The sequence below is a fragment of the Schistocerca piceifrons genome, chromosome 4 (genome assembly GCF_021461385.2).
Source record: "Schistocerca piceifrons isolate TAMUIC-IGC-003096 chromosome 4, iqSchPice1.1, whole genome shotgun sequence".
NCBI classification, from domain to species: Eukaryota; Metazoa; Arthropoda; class Insecta; order Orthoptera; family Acrididae; genus Schistocerca; species Schistocerca piceifrons.
The window spans coordinates 577,010,069-577,029,519 of NC_060141.1; the positions used below are offsets into that span (position 1 = coordinate 577,010,069).

General features: G+C 40.8%; 1 protein-coding gene across 2 annotated transcripts in view; it reads right to left on the reverse strand.

Annotated features, from left to right (window-relative positions):
• Positions 1 to 136: 136 nt before the first annotated feature.
• LOC124794660 (CDAN1-interacting nuclease 1) overlaps positions 137 to 19,451 on the reverse strand; it is a 125,282-nt gene continuing 105,967 nt past the window's right edge. Inside the window, exons 8-9 of one of the 2 annotated variants that reach the window (XM_047258190.1) lie at positions 14,481 to 14,596; positions 137 to 632 (exon numbers count right to left, since the gene is read on the reverse strand). The gene's annotated coding sequence lies outside the window, so the exon portion shown is untranslated. The remainder of the gene's footprint in view (positions 633 to 14,480; positions 14,597 to 19,451) is intronic. The other variant, XM_047258189.1, reaches the window with a different exon arrangement.

Sequence of the window (19,451 nt, forward strand, 5' to 3'; positions counted from 1 at the left end):
ATGGTATTACATGAGTGATTAAATCTAAGTTACTGTCATAAAAAGTGACTGACTACAAAGTTTAGCAGCCTTTGCATATCAAATGGCTTTTAATTAAGTGAATTGGATAATAAAAATATTAAGGAAGATGCGATACTGCATTTGGCCTTGTATTTATTAATCACTTATTTTTTGACACTGGCACTAAGTTCACAATACTCAACCAATTTCTTACAACTGCTCCCATTACCATGTCAGAATAACTACAAGAAAGGATCTAACATAAAACTGAATTACTGAAAGAAATGTCCACGGTTAGAGCTATGAAAAATAAAACTGAAAATGATGTAAACAAATGAAAGAAATTTTTTAAAACTCTTTAGGAATGAACAATATATTAACAAATATCTGCTTCTTTCCATGTTATGGTTTAAAATTTTCAGTTGGCAGAATGCAATGTCATAACTGACTCAGTTTGTAGTGAGTTACTCTGGTTTGGAAAATGTAGGATACAAAGTTTGCTTCTTCATTTGCTGTGCCAAAATCTTAAGTGGCATAACCAGTACAAACTTGATGACGCAACCAGATCAAGATGTTGCAACCTCTTCCTTCATATGCTCCATACTGTACAACAAGTTTCACTGAGAAGCAATCTGAAAAGATTTAATTGAGCAATTTAAACAATGCAGACTCAGACTTTAAGTCATAAAGAGTAGGTATTCTTAAGTCTCCTGAATTACTAGTTATATTCTTCCTCATAACAAATAACAAATTTACTTCATAGGTTATATACAAGATGTTACCTCAAACTCAAAAACAAAGAAAAATTTTTTGATCTTTCAAGCTGACTTGGTGAACTGATAAATTCTGGATATTTACAGTTTGCAGACATGTTAATTTTGACATTTTACATGATATTTCAATAGCTTCCTTACCTATCTTCTACAGATATGTTGAGCAGTTGCTCATTGTCTGGTCTCCATTCAAATTTTGGTTTGTCATTGTCATTTTTATACACCAGTTTAACAGCTCCTACCTTTCCCCTTCAAATTGTTTATTCATTTAACACATGGCAGGATGATGGTAACACATGTTACAGATATAAAACAACAATTGTAATGAAAAACACAAAGAAACTAAGTGCACACCTCTTACATTAGTGGTAGAATAGTTTATAATATATAATTTTTCAGTTCAGTCAACAGCATATGGAGTTGATCTGGAGACTCTAATTACAACTGCACTGCCTCCTCAATTTGAAAAGAAAGCCCCTGCATATTCTATAGCTTGTGTGGATTCTACTTGCTGCTTCCCACACACGTATGGGAAATCGAAGCCTGCTATTTAGCAATCGTGTTACAGTTTAATTTGTACTCCTGGTGGTATTTGCTGAATCCATTTTGCTCTCATTTATGGTGTATAACAAGAAATAGTGCTTCTCCTGTTAGGAGAACAAATATACGTCTTTCAGCTGTGACCTCTTTAGTTACAACAAACAAATACAATGTTGCTTATGTTGGGCATGCAGTGCGGCAGTTGTGGTTGTCATTCAGAGTCGGCACGTCATTAAGGGAAAGGTGCTGTAATAAGTGTACTGCCGCATGCGCAAATAATGTTTAAGGTGAAATCAAACAATGGAAAATCCAGGATGGAATAATGACAATATTACCCCCCCCCCCCGCCCACACCACCACCCAGTTTGCTTCTCCCATCACACGCTCCAGCTTGCAGTCTGACCTCAGCAGTCAGAGACTGTGGTCAAGAATGTGTGAAATGTGTTTGCATGTGTGTATGTTGTCTAATTCCGATGAAGGCCGTTTTGGCCGAAAGCTTACTTGTTTAACAGTCTCTTTGTTGTGCCTATCTGCAACTCAGCATCTCCCTTATGTGGTGAATAGCAACTATCCTTTTCATAATAATATCATTATTCCATTCTGGATTTTCCATTGTTTGATTTTGCCTAACAGCCTTTCTTCCATTCTGTAGCCCTTTTCCTTTGTCACTATTTTCTAATGCACTACTATACTCAACACCCATCCTTCTTTCTCTTCTTTCCTGGGTTTAACTTGTCGCCTTCGAAACTGCACCGCACACTCTACTTACGAGCCGCAGTGGATCAACCGTTTCAACTACGCACAGAGATGGCTACAAGACAGTGATGATTGTTGGTGCAGCATCTCATATCCCACATTACTCCTGCCAATATCAGTAATCCTAGATCTTCAAATTAATCACTCTTCCTGTGTCACTCTCATGTATTTTCAAGTTTTATTTTGCATACCTTCCTGTGCCATATGAACTTGTACCCCATCCCAACAACCCCTCCATAAGCCCCACTCCTTCTCCTCTTTATTCCAGTTCGCACATACTAACTTCACCAAATCTAGCCACATCTTCAGTCCCCCCCTCCCCCCTTATCCACCCACAGACCTGTAACAGACATTATAACCATTTTTCCTTTGATCTCATTGTGTTTTCACGTCGATTTCGGTTGTTTTTTGCCTTTCACTACTCCCTCAGAGTTCATATTGCTTCCCCATACTTCATCCATTTAATTCTTTTCATGATGTTCCCCACATATTTTCCAGTATTTTTGCAAATTTTTCGTGCCTATTTCTATGCCATTCAAATATTTTTATGCGTTTTTATTCACCACCGTGGATCATTGCTCCTTCCATCTGCATCAATACACAAAAGTTTCCCTATCCTTGGCCAGAAACCAGTCCCACATACTGTTCCTGTGTTGTTGCTTGGCTCATGGAATCCCCCCAAATGGCTTTACAATCAACTTACCCATTTCTGGCTGGAACACCTCCTACCACAATGACCTCCACCTGTTCAGATTCTTCCAATCCTTAACCCTCAACAACATAACCCCGTAAAACTATGTCAATCAGGCCCAAACTTCCTTGCAATACCTCCTCTCCATCTGTACAAAGTTCCTGCTATGCAATCCCTAATTCCTGGATCCCATATCACAAATTGAAACTCTTGCCCTCCAGGAACTAGAGCATCATGCACAATGCCACATCAAAAAACACTCTGACCTGCACACCTCCTACTCCCACCATGGACTACCACTATCCACCATGTCTACAACAACCTCCAAACCTCCCCCACATCCCTTCATAGTGACAAACTCTGCCTTACAGAACTACTACATTTACCCCACTGTCAAAAGCTCTCTCCCACTTCCTTACAGAATCCAGAACCTAAACAGACCTGAAACACAGTAATGAACCTTTCCTCAAAAAGTCTTAGCTCCGTAGAAATATCAGTCCTTTCCAAGGGCCTCACCTTTTGCCACACTCCCTGATCATGCAGGACTTGTTAAAGAACTTCTCTCCTTCTCCTGGTCTCTACTATGGAAACACTTTTTCGCCACCAACCCTACCAATAAGACTCAACCAAAGATCAATATTGAACCCTGCCTGACACAATTCACTCCTCCATCCAACCGTGTTCTACCCCCACTGCCCCAAATCACCTGCTGATAACTTTCCAGAATTTCTTAACTTCAAATCTTGCCTCACCATCATTCCCCAAATCCCTCTACATGCAAGCTACTCTTATACCTGCTGCAGAAAGAACCGCAATCCACCATCTAAAAACTGATCCTGACCTTACAATCCTACTTGCTGACAAAGGCTGTACCAACGTTGTTTTGAACTGCAAGAACTACCTGGGCAGAAGGACTTTGCCAGCTGCCAGAGTCATCCACCTACAAACCTTGCCACAGTGTCCCATTCCAGAAATCCAGCATGATGTCCAGTCTCTCTTCAAATCCTTAGGACCATCCCAGAACCTGCCCCGGAGTCCATCTCTCTCCTCAGCCATACCACTCCCCCCACTCCTACCTTCTAAGTGCTTCATAAAGTCCATAAACACAACCACCCAGGATACCCTATTGTGGCCGGTTACTGTGCCACCACAGAGGGAATCTCTGCTCTCATACAGCAGCCTACCACCCACCCCCTACCGTATTATATAAAAGATACAAACCATTTCCTCTACCGACTCTGCACAGTTTCGATTCCTTACCACATGGTGCTCTGCTCGTCACTAATGATGCCACCTCCCTTTACACTAACATCCCTAATGCCCATGGCCTTACCACTATTAAACACTACCTTTCCCAACACTTGTTGAATTCCATATCTATAGCCTCCTTCTTAGTCACCATGATCAACTATTTCCTCACACACAATTACTTCTCCTTTGATGGCATCACCTACAAACAAATCTTGGGTATGGCTATGAACACTAGCTTGGCACCATTCTACGCCAACCTATCCATGGACCATCTAGAGAAATCCTTTCTAACCACACAGAATCCCAAGCCCCTCACCTACTTCAGATTCACTGATGTTGTCATCATAATCTGGATTGACAATAGGACACCCTATCCACATTCCTCTAGAACTACAACATATTCTCCTCCACTCACTTCCATGGTCCTCCTTAACCAACAAGCCACCTTCCTCAATGTTGATCACCACCTCAAAGATGGCTACATCAGTACCCCCGTCCCTATCAAACCTGTTGTTGTTGTGGTCTTCAGTCCTGAGACTGCTTTGATGCAGCTCTTCATGCTAGTCTATCCTGTGCAAGCTTCTTCATCTCCCAGTACCTACTGCAACCTACATCCTTCTTAATCTGCTTCGTGTATTCATCTCTTGGTCACCCTCTATGATTTTTACCCTCCACGCTGCCCTCCAATACTAAATTGGTGATCCCTTGATGCCTCCTACCAACCGATCCCTTCTTCTAGTCAAGTTGTGCCACAAACTTCTCCCCAATCCTCTTCAATACCTCCTCATTAGTTATGTGATCTACCCATCTAATCTTCAGCGTTCTTCTGTAGCACCACATTTCGAAAGCTTCTATTCTCTTCTTGTCTAAACTATTTATCGTCCATGTTTCACTTCCATACATAGCTACACTCCATACAAATACTTTCAGAAACGACTTCCTGACACTTAAATCTATACTCGATGTTAACAAATTTCTCTTCTTCAGAAACACTTTCCTTGGCATTGCCAGTCTACATTTTATATCCTCTCTACTTCGACCATCATCAGTTATTTTGCTCCCCAAATAGCAAAACTCCTTTACTACTTTAAGTATCTCATTTTCTAATCTAATTCCCTCAGCATCGCCCGACTTCATTCGACTACATTCCATTATCCTCGTTTTTCTTTTGTTGATGTTCATCTTATATCCTCCTTTCAAGACACTATCCATTCCATTCAACTGCTCTTCCAAGTCCTTTGCTGTCTCTGACAGAATTACAATGTCATCGGCGAACCTCAAAGTTTTTATTTCTTCTCCATGGACTTTAATACCTACTCCGAATTTCTCTTTTGTTTCCTTCACTGCTTGCTCAATATACAGATTGAATAACATCGGGGAGAGGCTACAACCCTGTCTCACTCCCTTCCCAACCACTGCTTCCCTTTCATGCCCCTCAACTCTTATAACTGCCATTTGGTTTCTATACGAATTGTAAATAGCCTTTCGCTCTCTATATTTTACCCCTGCCACCGTCAGAATTTGAAAGAGAGTATTCCAGTCAACATTGTCAAAAGCTGTCTCTAAGTCTACAAATGCTAGAAACGTAGGTTTGCCTTTCCTGAAACTAGCTTCTAAGATAAGTCGTAGGCTCAGTATTGCCTCATGTGTTCCAACATTTCTACGGAATCAAAACTGATCTTCCCTGAGGTTGGCTTCTACCAGTTTTTCCATTCATCTGTAAAGAATTCGCGTTAGTATTTTGCAGCTGTGACTTATTAAACTGATAGTTCGGTAATTTTCACATCTGTCAACACCTGCTTTCTTTGGGATTGGAATTATTATATTCTTCTTGAAGTCTGAGGGTATTTCACCTGTCTCATACATCTTGCTCACCAGATGGTAGAGTTTTGTCAGGACTGGCTCTCCCAAGGCCATCAGTAGTTCTAATGGAATGTTGTCTACTCCTGGGGCCTTGTTTCGACTCACGTCTTTCAGTGCTCTGTCAAACTCTTCACGCAGTATCATATCTCCCATTTCATCTTCATCTACATCCTCTTCCATTTCCACAATATTGTCCTCAAGTACATCACCCTTGTATAGACCCTCTATATACTCCTTCCACCTTTCTGCTTTCCCTTCTTTGCTTAGAAATGGGTTTCCATCTGAGCTCTTAATATTCATACAAGTGGTTCTCTTTTCTCCAAAGGTCTCTTTAATTTTCCTGTAGGCAGTATCTATCTTACCCCTAGTGAGATAAGCCTCTACATCCTTACCTTTATCCTCTAGCCAACCCTGCTTAGCCTTTTTGCACTTCCTGTCGATATCATTTTTGAGACGTTTGTATTCCTTTTTGCCTGCTTCATTTACTGTATTTTTATATTTTCTCCTTTCATCAATTAAATTCAATATTTCTTCTGTTACCCAAGGATTTCTACTAGCCCTTGTCTTTTTACCTACTTGATCCTCTGCTGCCTTTACTACTTCATCCCTCAAAGCTACCCATTCTTCTTCTACTGTATTTCTTTCCCCCATTCCTGCTATTTGTTCCCTTACGCTCTCCCTGAAACTCTGTACAACCTCTGGTTTAGTCAGTTTATCCAGATCCCATCTCCTTAAATCCCCACCTTTTTGCAGTTTCTTCAGTTTTAATCTACAGTTCATAACCAATAGAGTGTGGTCAGATGGCATGTCAGCCAAATTACGTACTTCACCCACTTTTTGGCGGAGTCAAGTGCATTCCACAATGCACCACACACTTCACAGTGCATCCCCTGACCACTACTACATTGTGTCTTCTTTGCTGCAATACTCTCACAATAAAGTGTGTGAAGTGTGAGCATAGTGAAGCAATGAATTATATTTAGTATCATGAAAGTGCATCAATATAAAAAGGTAATGTTCTGTTTTTGAAGGTATTTTTTTCTGATGTGACAGTCTTATCTAAATACAGTATAATGTAATGATTTAATAATCCTGTTTGATTACATCTCCACTTATCCTGTTCTACTATCACTTGTATACTGCTGCATGGCATTTTCTATATCTTTTGATCTCCCTTTTTTCACACACACACACACACACACACACACACACACACACACACACAGATATACATGCAGAAGTGCTGCAACGTGACATGGCATGGACTCGTCTAATGTCTAAAGTAGTGCTGGAGGGAACTGACAGCATGAATCCTGCAGGGCTGTCCATAAATCTGTAAAAGCACGTTTCACGGCACCCCAGATATGCTCAACATGTTCAAATGTGTGTGAAATCTTATGGGACTTAACTGCTAAGGTCATCAGTCCCTAAGCTTACACACTACTTAACCTAAATTATCCTAAGGACAAACACACACACCCATGCCCGAGGGAGGACTCGAACCTCTGCCGGGATCAGCCGCACAGTCCATGACTGCAGCGCCTTAGACCACTCGGCTAATCCCGCACGGCCCAGATATGCTCAATATTGTTCATGTCTGGGGAGTTTGGTGGCCAGCGGAAGAGTTTAAACTCAGAAGAGTGTTCCTGAAGCCACTCTGTACCAATTCTGGACCTGTGGGGTGTAGCACTGTTCTGCTGGAATTGCCAGTGTCTGTCAGAATGCAAAATGAACATGAATGGATGCAGGTGATCAGACAGGATGCTTACGTACATGTCACATGTCAGAGTCGTATCTAGAACTACCAGGGGTCCCATATCACTCCAACCGCACACGCCCCACACCACTGCAGAGCCTCCACCAGCTTGAACAGCCCCTGCTGACATGCGGGGTCCATGGATTCATGAGGTTGTCTCCATACACATACACGTCCATCCGCTCGATACAATTTCAAATGAAACCCGTCCAACGAGGCAACATGTTTCCAGTCATCAACAATCCAATGTCAGTGTTGATGGGCCCAGACAAGGCATGAAGCTTTGTGTCATGCAGTCATCAAGGTCCACGAGTGGGCCTTTGGCTCCGAAAGCCCATACTTATGTTTCATTGAATGGTTCACATGCTATCACTTGTTGATGGCCCAGCATTGAAATCTGCAACAATTTGCAGAAGGGTTGCACTTCTGTCATGCTGAACGACTCTCTTCAATCATCGTCAGTCCCATTCTTGCAGGATCTCATTCGAGCCGCGGCGACGTCAGTGATTTGATGTTTTACCTCGGAGATGCTGTGTCCCGTTGCTTGTGCACTGACTATAACACCACTTTCAAACTCACTTAAATCTTGATAACCTGCCATTGTAGCAGTTGTAGCAGCAGTAACCGATCTAACAACTGCATCAGACACTTGTCGTCTTATATAGATGTTGCCAACCGCACCACCTTCTTCTGCCTGTTTACATACTTCTGTATTTGAATATACTTGCCCTTCCCAGTTTCTTTGGTGCTTCAGTGTATATAGAAATAAAAAGGCCAGTCGGCCTTTTAAGCCTGTAGAGATCCAATACTGCTTTCATCTTACCTGATAGCATACCAGATCGAGTGCTTACATAGAAGTAACTGAATGTGTTTTATGGAAATGGCCTTTGTATAATAATTACTATCTCTGCAAATGCTTATCTTCTTGTTTATTTAATTGTGGTTGCAGCTTCAAAATCATATCCGCCTTTTGCCTTCTATGACTGTTCCATAGGTAAGTTTTCTACATATGTGTACGAGAGGTATTCAATAAGTACAGCAACACATTATTTTTCTTGGCCAGTTTCAGTACAAAAAAATTGGAATTTCTTGTGGGGCATCATGGAATATTCCTGTTACAGCTCTTACAGTTTCATGAAGCTCTGATAGGTTAAAACACTAAGAGTACCCTTCAGAATGTCGTCTGTAAGGGAGGTGCGTTCCAAGCACAGAGCTGTCATTGAGCTTCTTTTGACACAAATCAGAGCATCGCAGATATTCAAAGGCACTTGTAGAATGTCTACAGACACATGGCAGGGAACAAAAGCACGGTGAGTCATCGGACAACGCATACGTCATCACTGTAACAGTGTCATGTAAACCTGTCCGATCTCCTGTGTGCTGGGTGGCTGGACATAGCTGTGACTCCCGCAATGTCGGAATGTGAGCACACTCTCATTCGAGATGATTGACGGATCACAATCAAACACCTCACTGCTCAAATGGACATCTCTGTTGGTAGTGCTGGCACACTCGTCCAACATTTGGAATACTCAAAGGTGTGTGTCCTCTGGGTTCCCCACCACCCAACGGAAGACCATAAAGAGCAATGGAGGGCCATCTGTGCAGAATTGCTTGCATGTTACAAGGCTTGGAAAACATCATCACATGCAATAAAATATGGGTTCATAACTTTGAAACAGAAACAAAATGGCAATCTGTGCAGTGGCATCACACCACCTCTCTTCTGAAGAAAATGTTCAAGGCTGCACTGTTGGCTGGTAAAGTCTTAGTACCACACTTCTGCTTGATGTACTCCCTCACTATGCACTGATCAGCTCTGAAGTGTATTGCACTCCCCTCAGGAAAGTGAAGAAACATCTTTACGTGTTCTTTGCCACAAAAGTGAAATAACGAACTTCTGCTTCTCCATGACAACACAAGGCCTCACACAAGTCTGCGCACCTGAGAGGAGCTCACAAAATTTCATTGGACTGTCTATCCTACAGCCCAAATCTCGCACCTTCTGACTTCCATCTGTTTGGCCCAATGAAGGATGCACTCTGCAGGAAGCAGTACATGGATGATGGGGAGGTTATTCATGTATGATGGGGAGATTATTCATGTAGCAAGAAGTTGGCTCCAATGTAGACCAGTAGAGTGGTACCATGCAGGCATACAGGTCCTCCCAGTGAGGTGGCATTAGACCATCACATTGATTGGAGATTATGTTGGAAAAGAGGGTGTTGTAGTAAAAAGAGGGGGAAATAATATTGTGTATTGGAATGCTGAATAAAACCAATCTGCTTTCAGTAAAAAAAAAAAAAATAAAAATATAAATAAAAAAAAAAATAGAGAGAGAGAGAGAGAGAAAGAGAGAGAGTGTTCCCTTGGATTCACAGACACATGAGAAATTCAAGGTTGAAAATTTAAGAGTTTCGAGGTGTGAGGCACTGCTGCACTACAAGAGCAAATATAGCCCCTGTAAGCTGTGGCAATGTGTGGCGAAACCTCTCTGGTTTTGGGCAAGCAGTCTGGCAGTCACGGTTGTCATTCAAAGTCGACTGTTATGTTGCTCCTGTAGGTTAACTGTATTACGCAAGCAAAGTGTAAACTTCAGCCAAGACCCAAGATAGACATATGCCTGCATGTTCTACTTAACGACTCATCTGAGCAGGTGCTCAGGTGGACAGGCACTCTCAGAGAAAGTGAGGTGCTGTAACACCAGCATAAAGAGTAAACATGAGGCAGGTGAGCTGTCAGAACTGAAACCTTCAAGTACTCTATGTCAGGAAATCCCAACCAGAAACTCTGGGTACAAGAATGAAGCATACATGGACATGGAATCTTCTCAGAGCCCAAAGAATAAGCTAGAAACAAGGGGAGAGCAGGTGCATAGCACAGACCAAAATGAGAAAGGACTTAGAGAGGGGCATCAAAGGCACTATCGAGCAGTTTAGGTGCAGACCAGTACAGGAGGAGATGTGTAATCAGTGAGCATCAAGCAGTAACTGGAGGCAGCGGAAGGAGCGGCAGCTATGAGGTGTGACCACAACAGCTGTGGATGGAGTGATAGAACTTCACCTATGACAAGACAGTAGTTCAGTGACACAGCTTCTACTGACAGATAAGGAGCAAATGTTTCATGTATCTTTTCACTGTTAGTGTTGAACAAAGACAGTTGGCGAATGTCACAAAACAGTTGTGTCTCGTATTCAGATGCTAACAGGAACAAGTAGTTACAGAAGCACTTTTCTCCTATGGAATCTTTTCTCCTATGGAATAATCCAAGTGTCCACTGAGTCAACAGATGGCAGAATGAGTGGTGGTAATTGCATTTGTGTCTGAGTTAGGTTTGTAAGGAACTAATAGGGGAATCAGATGCGAAGTGGCTCTGGTCTCTTAGTTGTAATAGAAGAGCATAAAAGTGAAAGGTGCTCCAGATGATACAGCTTGATATATACATGTGTTAGTGAGTTTAATGGTCAGACACATCACACATATAAATGTTTTTAAAGTTAAATAAACTGGTTTAAAGAGAATTACCAATCTCTATACCACTTTGCTACCTGGACAGACCAGCACCCCTGTCAGGCTCCTCTTCTTCCTATGCCCATCAGAACCACCAAACCTAAGCAACCAAGGAGGCTCTACTCCCTCTCGATTCTGCTATTAATGTTAATTAATGAAACAAACCAACTCCCTTAACGTCAACATCCTGACTGCACCACGCAGGCCACACCAACCCTATACTGGTACATTAAGTCCTGTTTCAGGAGCAATAGTGCATTAAGATAAATCTGTCAAAATATGTGTTTGGGCACATGTGTGAGTAAAGTTCAACATTAGAGTGAGTGTAAGAAATGTCATCCTAGAATGAATCGTTTTAGAACACAAGGTGTTATTAGAGTCCTGTGGGGTGATTTCATTATTCCAACTTCATAACTGTCACCTAAAAAGGTATTAATAAATCAATACTTGCATCTTAATCTGTTGCATTTTCTGAACCTCATCATCAGTAATCAGATGTTATTACTTAGTCTATAAGTCCTGATTTAACAGGAGAGGTCTTATTATCAGTTAAGTGAGACAAAGAAGGAGGAAGTGGTCTCTCACATTTCTGCAGCACATCTTGTTTCTGGGAGATGTAGCACTTGGAATACAGGCAGGTTTTCCAGTATCTCTTCTAGCCATGTAGTAAAGATTCCAAACTTCAGGTGGTAGTATGGCTTACAGTTGGGAGCCAGTAAGCTGGTATAGACGTCAAACATCCTGTGATAATATCCATCACCATACTGAGTTGTGTGTCAATGTTATTGGTATGGTTGCTGTTTTGCTATACAGGAGTACAATTTTCTGCTGTGATATACACAAATCACATTGCAGAGCAGCAGAGTATTATAGCTATTGTGTTGATTTTAATGTAGTACTATGTAGCTTTTGGGGATCATTATTTTAGGTGTGAACTTTGGCTGTACTGTTACTAAAGTGTAAATGATAAGTCATGGATCTATTAAGTGAGACACCAAAATACTCTAGGATAGAGTTGTATTTTACAGGAGTTCCACTATAACAGACATGCAGTTGACAGTTGGCCTGTCTGTTATTGAGATGGGAGTATTACCATGATTTTCTACTTTGGATGGTTTGAGTTGGCAATTAATCATAGTACTTCCACAAGACTGGGAGATCATCTGCGAATATTCTTTCGGTTTCCTCTATGGATTTTCTGTATTGGCTGAGTCATCTGTATGTGCAAATTTCTTGATTTTAGTCTGTAGAATATCTACAATACATTGTCTTGGAAGCATATTATTTAGTAGGTGAGCTGGAGTTCTATGGCGATCACTCGCAGGAACTTCAGAACATGCCCCTCCTCCACTCAACATCATAGGCAGCAGTTAAATCAGTTCTAGAAAAAATTCTAACAGCAGAGGGGGCAGTGAAGTATCTACAGGTAACCCTGGATGCGAAACTATACTGGACACCTAACATAAAGAATATATGTTCCAAGGCGAAAGGTCCTCTTATGTGCACTAGAATGTCCTCTGGTACATATGCGGTCTAAGTCCCATGAGTATGTACCAGATATACACCACCATAATAAGACTTATTACAGTTTATGGGGCTAAAGTGTGGTAGACTAAATTGGAACAGAAGGTGGCTGATCTGGAGCTCAAGAATGTGCAAGACAGGCCTGCTTAGCCATAACAGCCAGATGGAGGCAATACTAGACATGGCCCTGTTACACCTTTGGGTTATGACAGAGGTAGCAGCAGCAGGGGCATACAGGTTAAAAACTGCTAATAACTGGAAACCTTTACAACATCCAGAATATCACACCAGTATAATGAAAGTGGCAAATAAAAGACTGGTTGGGGAAATGCTGGCTGATCAAACAATAACCTCCAGCTTCTTCAATAAACCTTTCAGGGTAACAATTGGCATTAGGATCAGTGGAAGAATAAACCACAATGTCATTAAGGAAACAAAGTCTGGTTTACAGATGAGTCAGAAACAGATAAAGGTGCTGGGGTTGGGTATATGGAGTACAGTCTAGAGAGAGCAATCTCTCTAGGGAAGCTGGTTCATGGCATTCCAGGCAGAAATATCTTGCTATCAGCCTGTGCACGAAGGAAAATCTGCATACATGCTACAAGGATTATGGATTCTATAATCATTCAAACAGCCAACAGCTCTGAAATCTCCATCAGCATCTGCAATGAGACCAAAGATCATTGTAGAAACCATGAAACCCTTGTCAGGCTAGGGGAAAGCAACAGGGTAAAGCTGCTGAAGGGTGCCTGGTCACTGAGGAACGAGTGGCACTGAATAAGCTGATAGGCTGGCCATGACAGGTGCAACAACTTCATTTGCTGGACTGGAATCTTTCCTAACCATTGCTAAGGTGATGATAAAATCAAACCTGCATAGCTGGTTTAACAGGCAGCATGCAGAATATTGGACTAAGATCCAAAAATGAAAACATGGGAAGCTAGAGATTCTGAGGCCATGTTTCAAGAGAAGTTCTGTAATCCTGGGGTTGGACAGGATACATATTGAACTCATGGTAGAGTTAATGACTGGCTTCAGGAACTTTAAGAAGCAGTTGCAGGTGATGGATATTGAGAAAGAAGCCCAAAAGTGTAGACTGTGTTCAGGAGTATGAATGGCACCACATTTTATCTTCCAAGGTAAAGTCTTGGAGGCCAAAAGACATAGCATATTTGGTCATTAATTCTTGAAGAAATTGCTTCTACTAAAGAACTAGTCAAGAGTGTCCTACATTCTTGAAGGGTGCTGGCTGGATTCACTAGAATTGTATTTAAAAAATTGAGCTTAAAAATGTGATGAAACATACTGGATCCAAACAGAAGCAGCCTATATTATTGTAAATATGATTAAGCCAAAGTGGTATCACCATAAGATATAAACCAAGTTAGCTTCAAGTCACTGAACAGGAAAGGTATAAAAGCAAAATACCAACCTACGAAATGAAGTTCTTGAGGAGTATGTCAGCAGATCAGAAAGTACTCATGTGATGAAATAATCACTTTTCCTCTCAAAAAATGGATTTGCTTTTAAGAAAACACACTTTTCCAACATTGTAAACATATTTAACATCTACAATAATAATGGAAGCTGAAGAAATTAATTAAAATTTGTGCCACAGCTGGGACACGAATCTGGGTCTTCTTGCTTACTAGGCAGAAACACCAACCATTACACCACCACAGTGCCGTGGTCAACACTGCTGCACGAACTACCCGAAGTCGAATGCCCTCCCCAAAGGTGAGACTTAAATGACTCAGGTAAAATTTAATTATAAGATCTAAAATATTTAAATTTTTCTTTATTCTCTCATACTTACTACTAGTGAGGCATCAAGCACATGATGATGTAATAGGCTCCAATCACATCAAGATCCTGCCCCATAATTGGTCTTGCGAATGAAAGTGTGCAGCACTATGTGGATCAATGAGAGCACTGTAGGTGGCAACAAAAATGACAGGTCAACATCTGCAATGAACTGTAATGTTGTTTTATTTTCATTCACGTTAGAAACTTTGTGAGGCGTTACCCCATGACATTCTCAGTGAACTTTATTTCAATAATAAGTGTTGTATGTAAAAACTGTAGGCACCTGATCTTGTTACTATACTCACTATCATCTACTTAGGGTCCCATTCCTTTCCAGTAATTGAATGCCAGACTATTATTATTGTTGTTGTTGTTGTTGTCTCCAGTCCAGAGACTGGTTTGATGCAGATCTCTATGCTACTCTATCCTGTGCAAGCTTCTTAATCCCCAACTAACTACTGCACCCTACATCCTTCTGAATCTGCTTAGTGTATTTAACTCTTGGTCTCCCTCTACAATCCCTCCGATACTAAATAGGTGATCCCTTGATGCCTCAGAACATGTCCTACCAACCGATCCCTTCTTCTAGCCAAGTTGTGCCACAAATTCCTCTTCTCCCCAATTCTGTTTAGTACCTCCTCATTAGTTATGTCATCTACCCATCTAATGCTCAGCATTTTCTGTAGCACCACATTTCGAAAGCTTCTACTCTCTTCTTGTCCAAACTATTTATTGTCCATGTTTCACTTCCATACATGGCTACACTCCATACAAATACTTTCAGAAACGACTTCCTGATACTTAAATCTATACTTGATGTTAGCAAATTTTTCTTCTTCAGAAACGCTTTCCTTGCCATTGCCAGTCTACATTTTATATCCTCTCTCCTCTGACGATCATCAGTTATTTTGCTTCCCAAATAGTAAAACTGATCAACTATTTTAAGTGTCTGGTTTCTTAATCTAATTCCCTCAGTATCACCTGATTTAATTTGACTGCATTCCATTACCCTCATTTTGCTTTTGTTGATGAACATCTTATATCCTCCTTTCAAGGCACTACCCATTCTGCTCAGCTGCTCTTCCAGGTTCTTTGCTGTCTCCGACAGAATTAAAATGTCATCAGCAAATCTCAATGTTTTTATATCTTCTCCATGGGTTTTAATTCCTACTCCAAATTTTTCTTTCGTTTCCTGTACTGCTTCCTCACTATACAGATTGAATAACATTGGGGAGAGGCTACAACCCTGTCTCACTCCCTGCCCAATCACTGCTTCCCTTTCACGCCCCTTGACTCAACTGCCATCTGGTTTCTGTACAAATTGTAAATAGCCTTTCACTCCCTGTATTTCACCCCTGCCACTTTCAGAATTTGAAAGAGAGTATTCCAGTCAACAGTGTCAAAAGCTTTCTCTACGTGTACAAATACGAGAAACATAGGTTTACCTTTCCTTAATCTATCTTCTAAGATAATTTGTAGTGTCAGTATTGCCTCACATGTTCCATCATTTCTACTGAATCAGAATTATCTTCCCCCAAGGTCGGCTTCTACCAGTTTTTCCTCATTTCTCTGTAAAGAATTCATTTTAGCATTTTTGCAGCCATGACTTATTAAACTGATAGTTCGGCAACACCTGCTTTCTTTGGGACTGAAATTTTTATATTCTTCTTGAAGTCTGAGGGTATTTCACCTGTCTCAAACACCTTGCTCACCATATGGTTGAGTTTTGTCAGTGGTGGGCCTCCCATGACTATCAGTAGTTCTAAGGGAATGTTGTCTACTCCCGAGGCCTTGTTTTGATTTAGGTCTTTCAGTGCTCTGCCAAATTCTTCACGCTGTATCGTATCTCCCATTTCATCTTCATCTACATCGTCTTCCATTTCCATAATATTGTCCTTAAGTACATCACCCTTGTATAGACCCTCTGTATACTCCTTCCACCTTTATGCTTTCCCTTCTTTGCTTAGAACTGTGTTTCCATCTGAACTCTTGTTACTCATACTAGTGGTTCTCTTTTCTCCAAAGGTCTCTTTAACTTTCCTGCATTTTTATATTTTCTTCTTTCATCAGTTACATTTAATATCTCTTCTGTTACCCAAGGATTTCTAACAACCCTTGTCTTTTTACCTACTTGATCCTCTGCTGCCTTCACTATTTCATCTCTCAAAGCTACTTATCCCTCTTCTATTGCAGTTCTTGCCCCTCTTCTTCTTAATCATTTCCTAATGGTCTCTCTGAAACACTCTAAAACCTTTTGGTTCTTTCGGTTTATCCAGGTCCCATCTCCTTAAATTCCCACCTTTTTGCAGTTTCTTCAGTTTTAATCTACAGTTTATAACCAATAGATTGTGGTCATAGTCCATATCTGCCCCTGAAAATGTCTTACAATTTAAAACCTGATTCCTAAATCTCTGTCTTATCATTATATAATCTATCTGATACCTTTTAGAATCTCCAGGATTCTTCCACGTATACAACCTTCTTTTATGATTCTTGAACCAAGTGTTAGCTATGATTAAGTTATTCTCTGTGCAAAATTCTACCAAACGGCTTCCTCTTTCGTTCCTTACCCCCATTCCATATTCACCTACTACTTATCCTTGTCTTCCTTTTCCTGCTATCGAATTCCAGTCCCCCATGAGTATTAAATTTTTTGTCGCCCTTCACTATCTGAATAATTTCTTTCATCTCTTGATACATTTCATCCATCTCTTTGTCATCTGCGGAGCTAGTTGCCATATATACTTGTACTACTGTGGTAGAATTCTGCACAGAGCATAACTTAATCATAGCTTGGTTCAAGAATCATGAAAGAAGGTTGTATACATGGAAGAAGCCTGGAGATACTAGAAGGTATCAGATAGATTATATAATGGTAAAACAGAGATTCAGGAACCAGGTTTTAAATTGTAAGACATTTCCAGGGCAGATGTGGACTCTGACCACAATCTATTGGTTATGAACTGTAGATTAAAACTGAAGAAACTGCAAAAAGGTGGGAATTTAAGGAGATGGGACCTGGATAAACTGACTAAACCAGAGGTTGTACAGAGTTTCAGGGAGAGCATAAGGGAACCATTGACAGGAATGGAGGAAAGAAATACAGTAGAAGAAGAATGGGTAGCTTTGAGGGATGAAGTCGTGAAGGCAGCAGAGGATCAAATAGGTAAAAAGATGAGGGCTTGTAGAAATCCTTGGGTAACAGAAGAAATATTGAATTTAATTGATGAAAGGAGAAAATATAAAAATGCAGTAAATGAAGCAGGCAAAAAGGAATACAAATGTCTCAAAAATGAGATCGACAGGAAGTGCAAAATGGCTAAGCAGGGATGGCTAGAGGATAAGTGTAAGGATGTAGAGGCTTATCTCACTAGGGGTAAGATAGATACCGCCTACAGGAAAATTGAAGAGACCTTCAGAGAAAAGAGAACCACTTGTATGAATATCAAGAGCTCAGATGGAAACCCAGTTCTAATCAAAGAAGGGTACGCAGAAAGGTGGAAGGAGTATATAGAGTGTCTATACAAGGGCTATGTACTTGAGGACAACATTATGGAAATGGAAGACGATGTAGATGAAGGTGAAATGGGAGATATGATACTGCGTGAAGAGTTTGACAGAGGACTGAAACACTTGAGTCGAAACAAGGCCCCGGGAGTAGACAACATTCCATTAGAACTACTGATGTCCTTGGGAGAGCCAGTCCTGACAAAACTCTACCATCTGGTGAGCAAGATGTATGAGACAGGTGAAATACCCTCAGACTTCAAGAAGAATATAATAATTCCAATCCCAAAGAAAGCAGGTGTTGACAGATGTGAGAATTACCGAACTATCAGTTTAATAAGTCGCAGCTGCAAAATACTAACACGAATTCTTTACAGACCAATGGAAAAACTGGTAGAAGCCGACCTCGGGGAAGATCAGTTTGGATTCCGTAGAAATGTTGGAACACGTGAGGCAATACTGACCTTACGACTTATCTTAGAAGAAAGATTAAGGAATGGCAAACCTACATTTCTAGCATTGGTAGACTTAGAGAAAGTTTTTGACAAAGTTGACTCGAATAATCTCTTTCAAATTCTAAAGGTGGCAGGGGTTAAATTTCAGGGACTGAAAGGCTATTTACAATTTGTACAGAAACCAGATGGCAGTTATAAGAGTCGAGGGGCATGAAAGGGAAGTAGTGGTTGGGAAGGCAGTGAGACAGGGTTGTAGCCTCTCCCCGATGTTATTCAATCTGTATATTGGGCAAGCAGTGAAGGAAACAAAAGAAAAATTCGGAGTAGGTATTAAAATACATGGAGAAGAAATAAAAACTTTGAGGTTCGCCGATAACGTTGTAATTCTGTCAGAGACAGCAAAGGACCTGGAAGAGCAGTTGAACGGAATGGGCAGTGTCTTGAAAGGAGGGTATAAGATGAACATCAACAAAAGAAAAACGAGGATAATGGAATGTAGTCGAATTAAGTCGGGTGATGCTGAGGGAATTAGATTAGGAAATGAGACACTCAAAGTAGTAAAGGAGTTTCGCTACTTAGGGAGCAAAATAACTGATGATGGTCGAAGTAGAGAGGATATAAAATGTAGACTGGCAATGGCAAGGAAAGCGTTTCTGAAGAAGAAAAATTTGCTAACATCAAGTATAGATTTAAGTATCAGGAAGTCGTTTCTGAAAGTATTTGTATGGAGTGTAGCCATGTATGGAAGTGAAACATGGACGATAAATAGTTTGGACAAGAAGAGAATAGAAGCTTTCGAAATGTGGTGCTACAGAAGAATGCTACATTAGATGGGTAGATGACGTAACTAATGAGGAGGTACTGAACAGAACTGGGGAGAAGAGGAATTTGTGGCACAACTTGGCTAGAAGAAGGGATCGGTTGGTAGGACATGTTCTGAGGCATCAAGGGATCACAAATTTAGCATTGGAGGGCAGCGTGGAGGGTAAAAATCATAGAGGGAGACCAAGAGATGAATA